This window comes from Oncorhynchus kisutch, unplaced genomic scaffold, assembly GCF_002021735.2.
Source record: "Oncorhynchus kisutch isolate 150728-3 unplaced genomic scaffold, Okis_V2 scaffold2292, whole genome shotgun sequence".
Taxonomy (NCBI): Eukaryota; Metazoa; Chordata; class Actinopteri; order Salmoniformes; family Salmonidae; genus Oncorhynchus; species Oncorhynchus kisutch.
The window spans coordinates 1-5,224 of NW_022264237.1; the positions used below are offsets into that span (position 1 = coordinate 1).

Here is a 5,224-nt window from a genome sequence, read left to right on the forward strand (position 1 = left end):
ACTATGAGAATAATAACATTGATAACTATGATAATAACATTAATGACTATGATAATAACAGAATTAATACCTAGATAATAATAATTACTATGATAATAATAACATTAATTTTTTATTTATTTATTTTATTTTACCTTTATTTAACCAGGTAGGCAAGTTGAGAACAAGTTCTCATTTACAATTGCGACCTGGCCAAGATAAAGCAAAGCAGTTCGACAGATAAAACGACACAGAGTTACACATGGAGTAAAAACAAACATACAGTCAATAATGCAGTATAAACAAGTCTATATACAATGTGAGCAAATGAGGTGAGAAGGGAGGTAAAGGCAAAAAAGGCCATGATGGCAAAGTAAATACAATATAGCAAGTAAAATACTGGAATGGTAGTTTTGCAATGGAAGAATGTGCAAAGTAGAAATAAAAAAATAATGGGGTGCAAAGGAGCAAAATAAATAAATAAAAAAAATTAAATACAGTTGGGAAAGAGGTAGTTGTTTGGGCTAAATTATAGGTGGGCTATGTACAGGTGCAGTAATCTGTGAGCTGCTCTGACAGTTGGTGCTTAAAGCTAGTGAGGGAGATAAGTGTTTCCAGTTTCAGAGATTTTTGTAGTTCGTTCCAGTCATTGGCAGCAGAGAACTGGAAGGAGAGGCGGCCAAAGAAAGAATTGGTCTTGGGGGTGACTAGAGAGATATACCTGCTGGAGCGTGTGCTACAGGTGGGAGATGCTATGGTGACCAGCGAGCTGAGATAAGGGGGGACTTTACCTAGCAGGGTCTTGTAGATGACATGGAGCCAGTGGGTTTGGCGACGAGTATGAAGCGAGGGCCAGCCAACGAGAGCGTACAGGTCGCAATGGTGGGTAGTATATGGGGCTTTGGTGATAAAACGGATTGCACTGTGATAGACTGCATCCAATTTGTTGAGTAGGGTATTGGAGGCTATTTTGTAAATGACATCGCCAAAGTCGAGGATTGGTAGGATGGTCAGTTTTACAAGGGTATGTTTGGCAGCATGAGTGAAGGATGCTTTGTTGCGAAATAGGAAGCCAATTCTAGATTTAACTTTGGATTGGAGATGTTTGATATGGGTCTGGAAGGAGAGTTTACAGTCTAACCAGACACCTAAGTATTTGTAGTTGTCCACGTATTCTAAGTCAGAGCCGTCCAGAGTAGTGATGTTGGACAGGCGGGTAGGTGCAGGTAGCGATCGGTTGAAGAGCATGCATTTATAGCATCATAATGACTATGATAATAACATTAATGACTATGATAATAACATTAACTATGATAATAACATTACTGCCTATGATAATAACATTAATGACTATGATAATAACATTAATGACTATGATAATAACATTAATAACTGTGATAATAACATTAATAACTATGATAATAACATTAATGACTATGATAATAACAGAATTAATACCTATGATAATAATAACATTAATAACTATGATAATAATAACATTAACTATGATAATAATAACATTAATGACTATGATAATAACATTAATGCCTACGATAATAACATTAATAACTATAATAATAACATTAATAACTATGATAATAACATTAATGCCTATGATAATACCATTAATAACTATGATAATAACATTAATGACTATGATAATAAACATTAACTATGATAATAATAACATTAATAACTACGATAATAATAACATTAATGACTATGATAATAACAACATTAATGACTATGATAATAATAACATTAATGACTATGATAATAACATTAACTATGATAATAATAACATTAATAACTATGATAATAACATTAACTATGATAATAATAACATTAACTATGATAATAATAACATTAATGACTATAATAATAACATTAATGACTATGATAATAACATTAACTATGATAATAATAACATTAATAACTATGATAATAACATTAACTATGATAATAACATTAATAACTATGATAATAACAACATTAATGCCTATGATAATAACAACATTATTACTACACATGATAGTGGAAGTTGCTGTTGACTCACCTTAGAAGGGATGGCTGCCTGGTAAACTCTCTCCAAGTTACTGTAGCCTCCAATCTTGTTGAACGCTGGAGGGACAGACAGACAGACGGACGGACAGACAGACAGACAGACAGACAGACAGACAGGGAGGGGACACTGGTGAAGTTAGGGTGATGGTGAGAATGATAGTGTGTGTACCTGTGATGGTGAGGATGATAGTGTGTGTGTGTGTACCTGTGATGGTGAGGATGATAGTGTGTGCGTGTGTGTGTGTACCTTACCTGTGATGGTGAGGGTGTGTGTGTGTGTGTGTGTACCTGTGATGGTGAGGATGATTGCTCCTATAATCATGACGAAGGTCTGCAGAGTGTCTGTATAGATGACAGCAGCCAGACCACCTGATGAAGACAGAGATGGAGGGAACTAAGGCTGGTAGAATATAGTATGGAATATAGTATAGAATATAGTATAGAATATAGTGTATAGACCTGCTATAGTGTAGAGGGAGAGGAGGGGTAGTATAGAATATAGTGTATAGACCTGCTATAGTGTAGAGGGAGAGGAGGGGTAGTATAGAATATAGTATAGAATATAGTGTATAGACCTGCTATAGTGTAGAGGGAGAGGAGGGGTAGTAGAATATAGTATAGAATATAGTATAGAATATAGTGTATAGACCTGCTATAGTGTGGAGGGATAGTAGAATATAGTAAAGAATATAGTATAGAATATAGTGTATAGACCTGCTATAGTGTAGAGGGAGAGGAGGGGTAGTATAGAATATAGTATAGAATATAGTGTATAGACCTGCTATAGTGTAGAGGGAGAGGAGGGATAGTATAGAAGATAGTATAGAATATAGTGTATAGACCTGCTATAGTGTAGAGGGAGAGGAGGGATAGTATAGAATATAGTATAGAATATAGTGTATAGACCTGCTATAGTGTAGAGGGAGAGGAGGGATAGTATAGAATATAGTATAGAATATAGTGTATAGACCTGCTATAGTGTAGAGGGAGAGGAGGGGTAGTAGAATATAGTATAGAATATAGTGTATAGACCTGCTATAGTGTAGAGGGAGAGGAGGGATAGTAGAATATAGTAAAGAATATAGTATAGAATATAGTGTATAGACCTGCTATAGTGTAGAGGCAGAGGAGGGATAGTAGAATATAGTATAGAATATAGTATAGTATATAGACCTGCTATAGTGTAGAGGGAGAGGAGGGCTAGTAGAATATAGTATAGAATATAGTATAGAATATAGTATATAGACCTGCTATAGTGTAGAGGGCAGTGACCACCAGCATGAGGACGGTAGACAGGTACAGGTTCCATCCTAAACACACCTGGACAAACAACCCCCTGAGTAACAGGTCTGTCCTGATGAAGGGAGACAAGAGAGAGGAGGGGGATGGAGGAGAGGGGGGAGGGAGGGGGAGAGAGAGAGGAGGGGGAGGGAGGGAGGAGAGGGAGGGAGGGAGGAGAGAGGAGGGGGAGGGAGACGAGGGAGAGAGGAGGGGTAGGGAGGAGAGAGGGTGGAGGGAGAGGGGGAGGGAGACGAGGGAGAGAGGGAGGGGGGAGGGGAGGAGAGAGGGTGGAGGGAGGAGAGAGGAGGGGGGAGGGACACGAGGGAGAGAGGAGGGTGGTAGGGAGGAGAGGAGGGTGGAGGGAGGAGGGAGGAGAGAGGAGGGGGGAGGGAGGGAGAGGAGGGGGGAGGGAGGAGACGAGAGAGAGAGGAGGAGAGAGAGAGAGAGAGAGAGAGAGAGAGAGGAGGAGGGGAGGAGGAGAGAGAGGGAGGGGTAGGGAGGAGAGAGAGAGGAGGGGGAGGGAGGAGGAGTCAAGAGAGAGAGAGGGGAGGGAGGAGAGGAGGGGGAGGGAGGAGAAGAGAGAGAGAGAGGAGGGGAGGGAGGAGAGAGAGAGGGGAGGGAGGAGGGGGAGGAGGAGTAAGAGAGAGAGAGGGGAGGGAGGAGAGGGGGGGAGGGAGGAGAAAGAGAGAGAGAGGGGAGGGATGAGGGGGAGGGAGGAGTAAGAGAGAGAGAGGGAGGGAGGAGAGGAGGGGGAGGGAGGAGAAAGAGAGAGAGAGAGGGAGGAGAGAGAGAGAGAGAGGAGGGGGAAGGAGGAGAGAGAGGGGAGGGAGGAGAGGGGGGAGGGAGGGAGGGAGGAGAAAGAGAGAGAGGGGAGGGAGGGAGGAGAAAGAGGAGAGAGGGGAGGGAGGAGGGGGAGGGAGGAGAGAGCGAGAGAAGAGGGGGAGGGAGGAGAGAGAGGAGGTGGAGGGAAAGAGAAGAGAGGGGGAAAGAGAGAGAAGAGGGGATTAGAGAAAGAGGAGGGAGGGAGAGAGATGGGGGGAGAGAGCAAAAAATAGAGAAATCAGGTCATCCATTGTCATAGTAATTGTGTTCTGACCTCTGAGACAATGACAGTATATTCAGTGACACCAGAACAACGACAGGGCTGTGTGGTGTGATATATCATACTGAGATCTTGGTGAAGACAGACAGCATCAGAGAGAGAACAGACAGGGCTGTGTGATATATATACTGATATCTTGGTGAAGACAGACAGCATCAGAGAGGAGAACAGACAGGGCTGTGTGGTGTGCTATATCATACTGATATCCTGGTGAAGGACAGACAGCATCAGAGAGAGAACAGACAGGGCTGTGTGGTGTGGATATATCATACTGATATCCTGGTGAAGACAGACAGCATCAGAGAGAGAGAAAAGACAGGGCTGTGGATATATCATACTGATATCTTGGTGAAGACAGACAGCATCAGAGAGAGAACAGACCGGGCTGTGTGATATATCGTTACTGATATCTTGGTGAAGACAGACAGCATCAGAGAGAGAACAGACAGGGCTGTGTGATATATCGTACTGATATCTTGGTGAAAGACAGACAGCATCAGAGAGAGAACAGACAGGGCTGTGTGATATATCATACTGATATCTTGGTGAAGACAGACAGCATCAGAGAGAGAACAGACAGGTAGGTTCTGATCCTCTCCCCTCCGAACCGACGACCCAGGTACTCCGGCATGGTCACGATCTGGAACAAACACACTGTCTGTTTAGAGAGACGCCCAGCAGAGGAATGTTCAGGTTAAAGAATTCTTCAACTAGCTGCAACACGCAGGAAAGGGTGTGTGTGTGTGTGTGTGTGGTGTGAACTCACCCCTGAAGACACATAGACAGGGACAAACACCC

The 5,224-nt window shown here is 42.4% G+C and overlaps 1 long non-coding RNA gene across 1 annotated transcript; it reads right to left on the minus strand.

Annotated features, from left to right (window-relative positions):
- Nucleotides 1–2,025: 2,025 nt before the first annotated feature.
- On the minus strand, nt 2,026–3,383 carry LOC109886806 (uncharacterized). Its single transcript, XR_004208643.1, has 3 exons — nt 3,291–3,383; nt 2,332–2,412; nt 2,026–2,100 (listed from the first exon to the last, which is right to left on the minus strand). It is a non-coding gene; the product is annotated as an uncharacterized LOC109886806 (long non-coding RNA).
- Between the last annotated feature and the right edge of the window lie 1,841 nt (nt 3,384–5,224).